A 16,642-nucleotide genomic window follows, 5' to 3' on the forward strand; every position below is an offset into this window, starting at 1 on the left:
AAAACGTTCTTTTGTAATACGGCCACATGCTCTTCTGTGCAATGTAACTTGTACGCAGTGATTTCCCTTTAAAGGTTACTGCCACGAATTTTGATGAAATATTAATATTCCCGCTTTTTCTCGTTTATAAAAAAAAAAATCTATTTTAAGACTTTTATTCAACCTCCATTTATTATAGACTGGTACCCTACGTTACTTTTTGATAAAAATCTAAAGAGAATGAGGGTACCAGTCTAATTTATTATGTCTTTAAGAATTATGATAATAAATTCGAATTGATGATTAAGAACAAATCTAATCATTCTGGGTTCATGAGTACCTAAATCGGAACACTTTATAACGGTTGTTCCATTTTGAGATACTGTTCCGATTGAGGTACTCAGCCAGTATATTTTTATGGGAGCAAGACAAATCGGCCCCTTACCAAATCGGCCTACTACCAAATCGGCCCCTAAGACATTTCGGCCCTGCCATTTCGTCCCCTTAATTGAAATGACTCGAGACGTTTCGGCCCCTTCGTGATTTTCAACTGAGACATTTCGGCCCCTTAATTTTATTTTATTTTTTATCTTGAGTATAAAGAAAAACATTGTAGGTCTTCTTATAAATGTAAATGAGATCTGTAAATAAGTTGTAAATAAAATCTTGAAATTTACAAATAGACAAAAAACATTGATATGACTGATATAAAAAATATAATTAAAATCTAAATAACTATTAACCCTGATTTTTGATATAAATTGTTAGAAAATCTAAGAAAGTTTATTTGTTATAACTGTTATAAGTAGTAGTAATTATTAATTGATCATTAAAGACGTCAAAGAAAATTTGTCTTTGAACCATGCGTTCTTTTTTGCAAGGCAAACTGTTTGTGTTGTGGGTGTGAAAAAGACATTCAAATACGTGTGAACGAATAATTGTCTTTAATTTGTTAATGTTATTTACAGTTGATTTAAGAAGATTTGAGTAATATAAAGAACGTAAGTATATATATTAAATCGTTTCTAAAATTGGGTACCATTTGTTTTAAACGTGTTGCGTTTTTAAAAATGCCTTTACGTTTCAACCATTAATTTGTTATCTATGTGGTATACTATTGCTCCAGAATAATTATTAATTATTATTTTTTCACAATTAGTGTTTTATCTATACATAATTAGGAAATAATGTTTGTTTTATAGATATGAATTGCAAACAAGTGACAACTTGATAGTTCTACAGATATTCTACAATAAATATGCATTTTAAAAAGAGTAAAACAATATATCCATAATAAAAAAGTGAAATAATATTCTGTTTGAGGTGCGAAGAGATAATTTGTGTTAATCTTTAAGTGTGAGAATAAGCGGTTGGGAAAGTCGGAACAAACCTTGTAGACGTATTTATAAGCTTGTAAAGACAAAGTGTCACAATTCCAACACCTGATACCTTTGTGGAATGTGACAATTCGCCATAAGACCGTCTGTCTAAAAACACCGTTTAAGCCAGTATGGTATTGCATACGTATTCAATATAAGATTAATAATAGTTATTTTCATCCTTGCCTGATTTGAATATAAATAACTGAATTTCATAAAATGTATAACGTATGTCGAGAGTGTTACAGAGACATCAACGCCAGGATCATGGATGAGTGGGACTCATACGATTCCCATAGGGTCGCCTGCGAGGAGTTCCTGAAAAATGTTGGTGCCATCTACGGCGGGCGATAGGTGTTTGGTCAAGACTGATGTTAGACAATGGACATGTCATTATACATAACATTAGCAACATAATTATGTATAATTTTTAAAAATTATTTAAAAAAAAATGAAGTTTAAACATTTCTTCTTCAAATCTATTTCGTTTTATAAAATTATCTCGTGAATAAATCTTTACATGTTTTCAAGTGTACAGATATTTTCTTAAACTTTTTATCTATACCTTTGTATGCATGTATATAGCTTTGTCTATTAAAAAAATAAATAAATGAAATTACAAGTTTCTTACTTATATTTAGAAATAAAATAAAAATATGTTTTCAAGTGTACAGATATTTTCTTTAAATCTATTTTTATCTATACCTTTGTATGCATGTATATAGCTTTGTCTATAAAAAACAATGAAATTAAAGTTTCTAACTTATATTTAGAAATAAAATAAAAAAAATGTTTTCAAGTGTACAGATATTTTCTTTAAATCTATTTTTATCTATACCTTTGTATGCATGTATATAGCTTTGTCTATAAAAATAACAAATGAAATTACATGTTTTACTTATATTTAGAAATATTTAGAAATAAAAACAAAAAATAATAAGGGCCGAAACGTCTCGGTGATCAGGGGCCGAAACGTCTACGGAATGGGGACGATTTGGTAAGGGGCCGAAAAGGTAACCGTTTGAGCTAGGGGCCGATTTGGTAAGGGGCCGATTTGTCTGGTAGCCATTTTTATAACATATACAGTAAGGACATTTACGCAGGAAACAACATCAATAACATAGTTTTACACATATGGGAGATGGTTCGCATTGGTAATGCTATTTTTAGGCTATTTTCTATCATCACGTGGTACGGCGGGCAACCTTCACCTTACATCTCCAGCTATATGAGTGAAATGGCCGCTGCTGCTGTTGAATGTAGCTGAAATCTGGTACTGTTTACTCTATTTAGGAAGCGAATGGAAAAAATCTTCTCTCCTCTGTTTTCACGTTTTAGTTGTTATAAAATAACAAATAAAATGAATCAACATGACATCTGTTAAACGCGATTATTTTTCGAACATGTTCCTTAATATTACACATTTTCGCGACAACGTTTATGATTTTTTGTCAATATTTCATCCACAGTTAAAACAACGATGGGCGTTAATGTAAACTTTATAATATTTGAACTTCATAATGTTGGATTGTACTTGTTAAGGGACCTCTTATTCGCCCGTTCCAATTATTGCTCACCCTGCCATTTAATGTAGATATTCATTTGTTTCGAATCAAATCATCAAATTTTATTTTCAGTCGGTATGACGTAACAGAGAAAACATTAGCTATGAATAGCTATTGACCGACTACATATATATTTATATATATATATATATATATATATATATATATATATATATATATATATATATATATACACAAGCATATAGTCATTCTTAAATGCCGTCCAGGCTTCTTTTTTTAATGATGGTTAGCCTGGAACGTCATTCATAACAAAATTCGTAAACATGTAAAAACTGTCTATGAAATGAAATGGTCTTCATTTCTATTCTATTGCTTAAGACTGCCAATAAATATCTTAATTCTTGTCCAGGCTAACCATCATTAAAAAAAAGCCTGGACGGCATTTTAGAATGACTATACAAGCATATATCTATATAAAATATTTAAGTATTAAAGAGATTGTTTGATGCAAACACACATTAAAAACACTTCCAAAAAGGTAATATATAACGTGTTGCTGTAGGTCTTTAGCTAATATTCTGAGAGTCAAACAAGGTGTTCAAATGAAGTATAAAATTGGCAAGAAGCAGCTTGCCAGTGAAACCAGCCAATAGATACCCGACTGAATGATCAGCACCAACATAATATGGGGCTTATGCACCAGTCAATTGTAACTACGCCCCCCCCCCCCTTCCAAGGTCCAGGGGTCTGCAGGGGAAATTGGCCGTGTTCTTACCTTCCAGGTGGCCAGGTGAATGTGGTGTCTTTGCACCAAAAATAGCAGGAAATGGGCCTTATGTGGGGTGCGGGGGCATTTGGCGGGGATTTTTCCAGCAGATTGATTCTGCAGGGTGGGGATTTTACCGGGGGGGGGGGGGGGGGAGGGCGTGGTTACAATTGTCTAGTGCATTATCAGTTGCTCATTGATATCCACCATGACTTCTTACAATTCACTCTATTATCAACAGTAGTGCACTGCTTGGAGAGCAGAATCTGGTGGGAAGCAGTAGCCTGCATTGCCATTTTGGCTCTTTAGTTATATTTTTCCTACAGATTGTTATTGTTATTTCGTAAAATGTGTAATTTTGCATGAAATCTTAAACAAAATATTAAAAGAACCATTCCGAATTTGTGATGGGTGTTTCAACGCTTCAAATACACAAAAAACGTCATTTTGGTGTTTACGTAGAAAATGCCGGATACCTAATTGAATGCCCATTTTAGCGCCCCAATTTGGAGCCAGCTTTATTCATAAATATTAAAAATAAACAATCGTATCACATAGTGATGAAACAATTATCGAGTACAATGGATGAATCGTCGCTGACAATGCTACGTCGGCGACAATCGATAGTACTTGTCCAAAATCGATGTCGCTAATGTTACTTCCAGTAACTAGTCTACATATTATTTTTTTGTTGGCAAATGTCGAGTAAAGGTCTTTTTTTCTTTCCAGTAAATTCTCATTGAGTTCATTATAACAAGGCATGTCACTCTCTTTCACAAATGCCGTGAATGTAAACACTTTAATTCACTTAAAACCGTATAAACTCTCCCAAATTTCTAATTGTTTACATATTTCATAAAACCTTCTTCAATAACCTGTCTCTATGGTGTATTGGGTCCGGTCTTACCTGCAAATACCGGGGGCCCCGGCTTGATGCCTTCTGTTTTCGAAACCTTTTTTGGTATTGTTTGTAATTAACTAATTTACTTTTTTGTGAAAGTTTCATGAAATTAAGATATTCCAATAGAAATGTTGAATATTTTATGTTTGTTATACATGTGTATGTATTGATTTTAAATAAGAGTGTCACTGCTGTTTAACCAGTCAAAATACAGACATGTTCTGAAAACAAATACTAAAAACAACAACATCTGAATTGAAATTGACCTTTATAGTAGCAAACATTTCAACCCTCCAAATGTACTAATTGTTTAATGTAACCATACATATTTGATGTAATCAAAACAGGAAATATCATTACAAGCACATGGTATCAGGTTTACTCCCACCTCAGATAGGTATATCTAAAATTTTGGACATGCTGGAAATTCTTTTCTAGCACATCGGATAGACATTTCCGGTGAATTCAGCCGTGCTGGAAAACTCCATCTGGCATCCCCCCATGCCAGATGAGTCACGCGCTGTGACGTAATACTTTTAATTTCTTTTATTTTACATTTAATGTAACCATAATTATGAGATTTCAATAGATGAGTTCCATAACTATTAACTTTACAAAAACACACCTTCAAAACAAAACAAAATAACCCTTAAAAGACGTGATACTGAAGGAACTTCTTGACGTATGCAGTGAATAAATATTAATGCGCGTCATGAGGTCAGCTGACATCATCGCACATGCTGTTTGGTGAAATTTACTGCGCTTTTCTATGCATTTTTCAGAAAAAAAGTGTAATTCAAGGTATGCTAGAAAAAATATCTATCATGTGTGTCCGTTCCGGATCGAAAAATCCGACCCTCGGACACGCTGCGTAGCCGGTAACTCGGCAAGCCTCGTTACCTGGCAACGCAGGTGCCCTCAGGTTGGATTTTTCGATCCAGAACGAAAACACATGACAGATATTATAAATGTTGCCTATGGACAAAGATAAAACGGGCAAAGATAAAACAAAGACCCGTATCAAACTGAAATTGTAATCACACAATTACCTGCCTTGTTGTAGACCGTCATCTGTACCGTCATGGAAACCTTGTCCTGTGGCAATATTTAAAATCCTAATTAATTAATTTCTCGCTTCAAATAGCACCATTAAAAAGTGTTCATGCTCCATTCAAGAAATGATGCTGCACTTTCCTCAGAACTATTTAAAAAAACAATTTGACTATTTACATAATTTGAATCACTGCATGCATGTCCATGACAACCACGATTTATCACATATCTATATGCACATTATTTACACTTTGACTGAAGAGTTCCAGCGTAAAAAATACATTTTAACATTATTTTGTTAAACTGTGGTGGGAGAAGAAGCATCTTCCATAGCCGCTCGTGTAAGATAGGTTTGTCCCAGCCCTCGCGCATGGTGTTCTGCGAAAAAGAGGTTTACTGTTACACCCTACGCTTGGTTGGGGATGAACCTATCTTACACTTTCGGCCATGGAAGATACTTATAATCAGTAAAATATTCAGGCTATCTTGTTATAATTTTATATCACCCTTATGTTTAAAGTGTTAAATCCGAAGCATACATGTATATACAATTGGTTTTTAGTTTGATTATACATGTATACTTTAAGGGAATAAACAACTCGGTTTACAAGAAATGTTAGAAATTAAGATAAAAGATCTAATACAGTATAACTAAAGGTCAAAAATACATGCATGTTTAGATAAGAAAATATCAGATTTTTTCCATGTATTTGAATCTTGACATAAATGAAAGTATAAAACATAAATTGATTATAACGATGATCATTAGTAACAGTTTTGTTGCTTGCATAAAATTTAATTTAATTTGGATATTAATACATTTCAAAGAAACAATATATATAAAAATTATATTAAACAAGTAATGCTTCATAGAGGAAAGAAGAAAAAACAGTGGAATGCATTGAATTTTGACATTTTTTTCTAAAGAATTGTTTTTTAAGGCCCCCTTTTGAAAAAAGTGGGGTATATTGTTTTGCACATGTCGGTCGGTCGGTCGGTCGGTCGGTCTGTCTGTCTGTCGGTCGGTCGGAATACCAAATGGTTTCCGATCAATAACTTGAGAACGCTTTGACCGAGGGACCTCATACTTGGTATGTGTATTGGTCATCACCAGCAGATGAACCCTATTGATTTTGAGGTCAGTGGGTCAAAGGTCAAGGTCAGTGTGACCTTTACATGAAAAACGGTTTCCGATCAATAACTTGAGAACGCTTTGACCCAGGAACCTCATACTTGGTAGGTGTATTGGTCATGACCAGCAGATGAACCCTATTGATTTTGAGGTCAGTGGGTCAAAGGTCAAGGTCAGTGTGACCTTAACATGAAAAACGGTTTCCGATCAATAACTTGAGAACGCTTTGACCCAGGGACCTCATACTAGGTAGGCTTATTGGTCATGACCAGCAGATGAACCCTATTGATTTTGAGGTCAGTGGGTCAAAGGTCAAGGTCAGTGTGACTGTAAGCTGAAAAAAGGTTTTCTGATTGTCCATATTTTATTTAAGTGTCCAAATCCTACTAACAATTTGGCTCCCAAGGGGGCATAAATGTTTCACTAACATCTCTTGTTTTGTTAAATTTCAAAAGGAATATTAACAAACTCTTTGTATACCTCAATTTTAAGTTTAAAATAGAGACTGAGACTGACTATCTATTGTAACAAAATTTTGATGTTATTGAGTAAGAAAATCATTTAACATTTACACATGAAATTAGTTTGTCCTAAAAATAATGTTCCATTCAATAAATAATAATGACGTAATTTCATGCTATTCTTGCTGTATTGTTATATTGTTATCTCATTCCTTGCTGTATTTATGAAATTGCAAAGTATAACTACTGTACTACAGTACCATATTCCTATCGACTGTTTCTGCATGCTTGTCAGAGGGCCCGTACTAAGGGGTAACTTGACATATTGCTATTGACGTGGTGTAATTTGGTAAACACATAAATAAGCAATTTCAGAAATAACGAAATTCAACCAGGTTGGGCCACATACAGTCAAATACAGTCATGTATCTTTTTCACAAGGCTACACTCAAACATTTCATATTCTCAGCGAGTGTGATATTTAAAAGACAGGGTCAGACTGGTTGTTAGAATCTGTAATTCATTCTGCTCTTTATATTTTAAAGAAATACAGTTTCTAGTACAAGTATAATAATTTACAGACTGATTGACTTTTAAAGCTTATAGATACTTTAAACAAGTTTATGACGTCATCCATTGTTCTTTTTGTACTCTATATGGGTTTTGAGACTGCATTCCATACTTTTTTTTTCTACTAACTGTCCAATATTTGAAAAATTGACTACCGGTATGCAATATTTGCGTAATGGACAGACAGTAGAAATAGTAGTATGGTCCGATTAACATACCGTAGAATCAAGACAATTGCATTTACACATTGTTTTCTTGTGAATGCTATCAAAATCGTTTAAAACTATTTACTTGCAGTACCGTCCAAAAATGAGTCTAGAGGTATACAGAAGTAAGGTTTCAGAATTTATAGATATAAAAAGCAAATTTATCATGCAGGAGTAAACCGAAGGTGATAGTTGCTCCAGGAAATTAAGTGAGTTTATTGTTGTTAACATTACATAGATGTTGATTTTTAAATGGCCAGATTTAGGTGATAGACCAGTTATTTGCTTTATTGGATATGTTACTGAACAGAATAACATATTACCGCTGTAAACACGGGTGTACCATTTATCCATAACCTCAACAAATTAATTTTGAAATCTGACAGACAAGCAAATCCATGATTTAGTTCATCTGTTCTTGCTGTTGTAAGGTTGTAGGAATATTAATCAGGAAATACCTTTGTATGTAAAAGTGCTTTCATTTATTAATGCCTCAATCAGTCATCTAAAGGTTTGTTTTATGTATGTAATTTTCATTATTTTACCAGTAAAATACTTTGTGAAAATATATGTTGTTTCCCAATGAAAAGCATAATATATTATTACAATTTACTGATAGAGCACCCAACCCAAATGTTTCGAAACCTCTATTTCCCTTACAGCAGGAGTAACATAATCGCACAATTTTAGTTTTGCTATAATTTGTGTTATGTTTGATGTGATAATGTCAAGAGTTTTTTTGACATAGAAAGGAAATTATAAACTTCATTTTATTTAGTAAAATTGAGATTAACTAAGACATTTCATAGTCACTTGATGAGAATGAAATTTCTGCTTTGGTTTCATATATGACCTGTAAAATATTTATTTTAGTAACATTTAACCTAAAAGTATTTATTTCATTCTTCAGATTTATCAAAGGAGCCATTCATATAAATCCTTCATGTAGTAAAAGTAACTAAAAATTAATGCAGTTTAACAATGTCAGACAATCTGAAAAAGATTTTTTACAGGTCATATGACACCAAAAGGAGTCGATGCCCATCAAGTGACTGTGATAAATTAGGCTTGATGAAATAAGCTGCCTAAGCCTGTTACTCTTAAAAATATTTGAGAAAATAGGGCCATCTGAGGCTGCAGATTATGTGCATAAAAACCCATATCCTATTGTATAATTTCAGTTACACACCACCTATGTAGAGGAGAATACAGTTAAGCTGTAGCTGATTGATCACAAGCTTTCCACTCTGCCAGCCATCTAGACAATGAGTACTAAGTGTCAAGTGAAATCGGTATGTGATGTCAATGACTATACAATTCTGATCATCGAAATTAGAGAATTTAAAAAAGCTTCCAGAATGGGGAAAAAACAGTTATTTAGCACGCAGGTTTCTCAAAAAAATAAGTGCTCATTGTGTCTTATTGATATCTGTACATGTACATCCAATAACACTAGTGCAACTAAACTACTGTTTTGTGAAATACAAAGCAAACGTTTGGTACAAGTAGTATCAATGTTAGACCTACAACATTACTTCTCCCTTTATCACTGACACAATTATTAACTTTTATTAGAGTCACTTATTATTATCAAACTTTATTATATCCCTTGCAGAGGCTCATAGAGATTCATAAGTGAAGTCAAGGTTTCACTGCTTCATTTGGATGCTTTGCTTTTTTTTAATTTTATCCTTCTCTAAATTATTAATCAATTGTCCGTGTTTACAATGCACAATTTCAAAAACATTTTTGTAATGTTGTTAACTTGTTACATAAGCATACAAATTGGAGCATTTTTCATAAACAATGTAATTAGCTGCCATTTTTTTAAAGTTTCATGCATATAAAGCTACTGCTAAAAATGTTTTGTTTTTGTCTTCTCATCTCCCTAGATCATCATCACACTTGATGAACATTTCCCATGTTTCCACGAGGCCAAGTGCATTGAAGTCTTAAGTGGTAACAAAACCCCAATAGAATGAACAGCATAAGAGTGATGTCAGTGTCTGAGCTGAAGCAACTGTAGACACACATTCTAGTGATAAAGAAAGGTTTGTCAAAGGATATGCATGCATCTTACACTCTGAAACTAGCAGATCCTGATCATATTGCCTTCAATGAAATATCTGATGGAAAAGAAACATTTGACAGGTCATGTGAAGGTATTTTATTGTAAGGGTATTATCATTTTCTAACGTCATATATGCCATAATTCTGGAAGGGTTCCTGGCAACTTTTGCTCTGAAAACAGGGGGAATTTTATTGTTTATCAATAATTAGTGTTATGGGAGCATTTAAAGGTGTGCTCTTATTTTAAAAAAACACTAATGAGATATATGCTGTTCAGAAATGTATCGTACAATATAGATATTTTGGGGTAATTCACAACCAACATGTATCATATAACATATCTATTTTTAGCTCGACTATTCGAAGAATAAGGAGAGCTATACTACTCACCTTGGCGTCGGCGTTGGTGTCACACCTTGGTTAAGGTTTTGCGTGCTAGCACACAAAGGTTATATCTTAGCAACTACTTGAGGTATTGCATTGAGTCTTCATACAATGGTACTCAACCATAGAGCCTACTTAATTTACCAAGTTAGATAGCTCTAGTTTGCATTTAATGCAAATAATTGCCCTTTATTATTCGACATAGAAATTCTGGTTAAGGTTTTGCATGTAACCACATTTCAGTCAATATCTCAGCAAATATATAATGTATTGCATTGAAACTTTACTCACATGCTCACAACCATTTAACCTTCTTAGTTAATCAAGTAAGATAACTCTTTCTTTAAAATGATATAATTTTTTACCCTTTATTATGCGACTTAGAAATTCTGGTTAAGGTCTTGAATGCTAGCACACAAAGGATAATATCTCAGCAACTACTTGAGGTATTCCATTGAGACTTTATACCATGGTATTCAACCACCTTACCTACTTAAATAACCAAGTTAGATAACTGTGTTTTGCAAATAATGGCCCTTTATTATTAGACATTTATGTTAATATCTCAGCACATCATGTATTGCATTTAAATCTAATCTAACAGTGATCCATGCATGTTTCGCCAAAACTTTTAATCCTTACACTGAAAAGCGGCGGAATAGTCGAGTGCGCTATCTCTGTGACATATATGTATTATATTCGATCTAACCACCAATTACATGTCTGTTTGTTAAACTTCAAAGTAATGTTTTAGGACTTAAGGTATAGGACTGTAACCTTAAAAATTAGCTGCTATTTTTCTAAAGATGTTTATGTCTTGCAACATATTTTCAGGGGTTTTATAGTAATATTTTATTTCTCAGTAATAGCTTTGCAATAATCCTGTTCGAAATTATTTTTCATTTTATTTTTAGAGCAGCATGGGGGATTTTTATGCTTATAGTATGATTGATTTCAACTCCAAAATTTAACATATTGTCGTAGCCCTGTTGTTTTTTACCTCAGCCTTGGAAATTTAACATATTGTCGTAGCCCTGTTGTTTTTTACCTCAGCCTTGGGTAAAAAATTATTAAATATAATGCTGCTTACAATTGAACTTGAATTCAACAAAGCCATAATCATTCAAAGCTTTTAAACTTTAAAATTCTTTGTTCATTTGTTGTTTAAGTAGTATTGATATTAAACCCTTGCTGAAGTATGTCTTCACTTTTGCCTGCAAATATTGTTGAAGTATTTGGACATATACAACAATGACCAAAGCAGTTTCATATGATTCTGGTTTTAATTCAGTTGGGTTTTACCCTTTTGGCCTAGCATAAGCAGTACTGTTGTTTTATTCTTATTTCATGTTTCAGGTGATATCCGTTAAAGATCCATTGATGTTGATGAAGTACTTTTGATGGGTATTGGTCTGTTGTTACATTTGGATAAGTGGACAGGTATTCTTTTCAATTCTTGAAACTTGCTTAGTTAGTCTAGCAGTGTGGTTTCATTGAGATAATGTAATTTGGAAAGTAGTCTTGAGGAATAATTATCCATTTTGTGACACTTCTCAGTCAGAGTTCATGCAGATTGTGATGTAGTTCACACTTTTGGTTCTTCTAAACTTTGCTTGCAGTATTGTGATGGTTCTCTCCTGAACATCCACTCTTTGTGCTACCTGGAATAGAAAATGAAATTGGATTATTTAATCTAAAGATATTTCAGCAAATCTTTACCTCTTATTGTTTATAACATGTACAGTGAGCTAAAATTTACCTTGAAATGGGAAATTCATGTCAGCACTATACGGTCTGCGATTTTTTTATAATGGACCCATTTAATGGTTTGGAATGGTGACTTAAAATTGGCTTTAAAATTTTATTTGTATAAGTAATTTGCAACGTAACCTACCTTGGTTTTAGCTTTTCTGCTTCAGAGTACAATTAATAGCTAAAGGATTTCACAAAATTAGTTAGTAGATATTGATGTTGTTCTAAGATAACCACATCAAAAAGATTACAATGATTGAATTGAAAACAAAGAAATGGCAGCGATATTAAAACTGAGTACTGAATAAGTGTTGGAACAATGTTCGTGTATAAAGCCACATTAAATAAGGACAAACAGACTGGAAACAAGAGGCTGATAACAATGTCATATGAAATCAATTCTGAAACATTTTTGTCAATTTTTTGCCATTAGTAAATTAGCTAAAAGTAAGCAATCAGTGGGTGTTAAAATTCATGAGCAGTATATCAGTGAAGAAAGTATTGATTACATAATTGTCTGTTGTACACAAATAATTAATATGAGTCCTGATCAAACTACTTTGCAGGCTATACTATTGTTGAAGGAAAACTATATCTTCATCATAAAGTTTTAAACGTTAGATGATTTAGTGCCAATCTAATCACAGTGCAATACTTATCAGTGTGTATACCACATGATAAATTACGTCATATATGCTACGTCCGAAGGCAACATTTTGTTTAAAATGAAGACTTAAAGCAAAGATAACTTTTCTTTTACTACACCAATTTAAATGAAACCAAGGGCAGTCTATGCCGCTTAAATAGCCCTGCCTTCCTTTTATTACTGAAGTTTGATAAGGTGTTTAGTTTCATCTAACACTTCGACAAACAGGTTTCCAAAATAATGTTTTGACAGTGCTCCGTCAGACGGCCGTATTGTGAAAAAGTTTGTCGGAAGTATATTAACTAAACTCTCAATTGAACTCTGGTAAAAGACAGAAGGAGGTGCTCCTTAAACGGCGTAGACTGCGCTATGTTTCATTTAAATGGTGAATAAATATGAAAGTTATCTTTGTCTTTGTTTAAAGTCTTCATCTGAAGCAAAATATTGCCTTCCGGTGTAACATTTATGACACAGTCTATTATCATGTGGTATACACACACTGATTATGTAGATGATAGTGTCACATATAATATTGAACCAGTGAGCCTGATTTAAATTGTTTTATTATTGGTATAAGGTTTTTGGTGGTTTGTACAGATTCACCAATGATGTTTACCTGCTTAATGATGTGACATTGGCTTTCAAGGTTTATGAAGAACTACAATGAATTGTCACTCTTTATTCTTTTAAGTGTAAGATTACAGCAAATTTCGCATTGTGAACACCAAAAGCAACATATTTACTTGGTTCACTTGTGATATATAGGATTTGGCAGTTTATCTGTGAAATATATTGCCATCTCTCACTGAAACAAACAATTACCCTGTATTTATATCATTAACGGTTATGCCATCATGCATTAACACCATTTTAGTTTTTTAAACATAACTGTTGTTGAAAGTATGCAAACTAAACGTTTAACTTGTTAAATTTTATTGATTTTAAGCTTAAATTTAAAAAAAAAAAATTAAATGCTCACTTTTATTAATTTAAAGAAACTTCTTTCATGAACTCTGCATTGCATAAGCAGTCATGTAATATCCTCTTTGATATAACCTTACATAATGTTATTCACAATTTAACTGGACAATTTGTTTGAATAATTGCATTGTAATCCACCTTCAGTATGCCATGATGAGACAGTCATCCACCTGCAGTCTGCCATGAGATGGTCGTCCACCTGCAGTCTGCCATGAGATGACCATCCACCTGCAGTCTGCCACGAGATGGTTATTCACCTGCAGTATGCCATGAGATGGCTATCCACCGGCAGTCTTCCATGAGATGGCCATCCACCTGCAGTCTGCCATGATATGGTCATGCACATGCAGTCTGCCATGAGATGGACATCCACCTGCAGTCTGCCATGAGATGGGCATCCACCTGTATTCTTATCAGATGGTCAGCCACCTGTACTCTGCCATAAGATGCTCATCCACCTGCAGCCTTGTATGAGATGGTCATCAACCTGCAGACTGCCATGAGATGGTCATGCTAGCTCTTTGAAAATTAGCTATTGACTCATATCAGTTTACAAGTTACATAAAACCTGTTGGCATGTTTAGACATTCACTGGTCTTTAAAACTCATTCATACATTTGTATGGCAATAAGACGGCTGTATGGTACAGACTGACCTGGTCCATGGCCTTAGATGCATCAGAGACTTTTTTTGGAGACCTTGATGATTCCTTAGGCTTGTATTAATTCGATTTTGCTATACATTCTTTATGTTTTTAAATCATTGATTGAAATTTTAAGAAGTTTGATACAAGAAGCCTGTAAGATGGTACAGTTTATTTTGAAGTGATATGGTCATTGATTTTTCATTGGGAAGATACAAAAGTATGGGAGTAAACTGTCACTGGTTAAGATGCTTTCATGTATAATTTTCATATGTAACAGCTTTCTTAAGTACAACTGTTTGGAATAAGAAATCTGTGCTGGTCAACAAGTTAGTATTGTCTTGAATTAAATGTATATTTAAATAGGGTTTTTTTCTAGTCAAATTTTGCTATGGATCAAATAAGGCTACTACTTATATCCCCTCATATGCTGTTCAACTGTGAAGAAATCATAAACTTGTAATATGGATACAGATACAAATACAATTCTTATTTTTGCATTCAAAACAAATTATTACAAAACATTTTTTTGACGAAATTAACCAATTATGTTGATCAAGTTCATTAAGATAGCAATGGACATAATTCCCGTAAGAAATTAAACAATAATTACTAAGTATAAAACTCCAATATCATCTTTATTTTTGTCTTGTTTTTATCTGACTATTTCCAGAATTTTTTATTTGTTGTATCATGAACTTTTCATATTTACATTGGCATCATTTTAAAAGTTGTTTAATGGGTACAACATTTTACATATGAACCCATGAAATGTTGTATTGATAATGTATTAGACAGTATATAAGTTATACAATAATAAAATATGATATTAAGCAATATTTGAGTAGTTAAATTTATACCATAGTGCCACCATGTTTTCATACAGATTTTTATACTAGATTGTAAAAAAATCACATTCTTCAAATAATGTCATTGATAATTATATTCTTTTTATATACAACTAGCTTTATTACTTGATGTGACATCCTAAATGAATAGTATTTGATATGTGCATGTAATATAGCGACATTGTATGTATTTAGTCATTAGAATAATCATAGTTATGATATAAATAAAATATCAAATATATATGTGGTCATTCAATTTGATGTTTTCGAAAAAAGTCATACTAATGGATTTAATTTGTATGGTAAGGTACTTAACATTCTGTTTCTTGAATGTTTATCATTGAATGATTGTCGTTTGCAGACATTATGTTATGGAGGAAGATGAATCAGATAAATTGTAATGCTTTAGTTGAGTTCATGAAACGATGGAACAAAATTTATTTGTAAAACAGTTATGTTTATTATTTTGAGTTTGAATGTTCTCTTCCGAATCATACATTTGTATCTTATTTCATAATTATGTTATCACTAAAATATAATGGCCATGGGCTGTGTGTTTTGTGAATAAATTTTGAATCGATTTCATTAGTTGCCATACACCATATTTGCTTAGAATACAGCCAACATTTGCAGCCAATGAAATTGCAGATAGCATTAATTAGTAATTTCACCCTTTACAGGTGTTTAAAGGCCCGCCTTCTGCCACTCATCCAATACACAATGCGTTGACAATTTGTTAACCAGAGGTAGTATTCTTAGATGATATGAAGTAGTATTTTACTTCGCCCATTCTTAATAATTAAAATGTTACTTTATGTCACAGTTGCCCTTCTCAACTATTGCTCGTATGGACAAAAGAAACGAATAAAAAACAATTAAAACTGACAAGTCAGCAGGGACATTCCGTTTTATCAAGAACATTTGTTTACTCTATGGCGGATTTTACTATCGTGTTTTTTTTTCCGGAATTTTTGAATTCCAAAATGTATGTGAATTTGTTATTCAAATTCCCAAAATACCTATTTTAGACATATTTCACCGTATTTTTTTAATAAACTGGATACAATTTAATATGCGAAATATTAGCTTCTAACTTGATGGACATATTTGTTTTTGCAGATAAAATCATTTATTAATATGTATTTTAATGAAGAGACAATAAGGTTGGAAAAAAATAAGACTCCGAACTTTATGCTAAAACTGTTGACTGCTACACATTTTATGAGGATATTCTGTATTCATATTTAATGATAAACAATCCTCGATCAACACAAACAAAATAAAAATAAAAGTTCTTCCATGAATTATTGTAAATGAAATACGTAAATGATGGATAAGATTTTCA

General features: G+C 32.7%; 1 long non-coding RNA gene across 2 annotated transcripts; it reads left to right on the forward strand.

The window, feature by feature from the left end:
• Positions 1 to 2,441: 2,441 nt before the first annotated feature.
• Positions 2,442 to 15,877, forward strand: LOC128203728 (uncharacterized). 2 transcript variants are annotated; one of them, XR_008256031.1, is made up of 5 exons: positions 2,442 to 2,512; positions 9,155 to 9,265; positions 9,866 to 10,024; positions 11,784 to 11,867; positions 13,951 to 15,877. It is a non-coding gene; the product is annotated as an uncharacterized LOC128203728 (long non-coding RNA). The 2 variants fall into 2 exon arrangements; XR_008256030.1 differs by having other exon boundaries at positions 2,506 to 2,631.
• The last annotated feature ends 765 nt before the right edge of the window (positions 15,878 to 16,642 follow it).

Source organism: Mya arenaria, chromosome 9 (genome assembly GCF_026914265.1).
Source record: "Mya arenaria isolate MELC-2E11 chromosome 9, ASM2691426v1".
In the NCBI taxonomy this organism is placed as follows: domain Eukaryota; kingdom Metazoa; phylum Mollusca; class Bivalvia; order Myida; family Myidae; genus Mya; species Mya arenaria.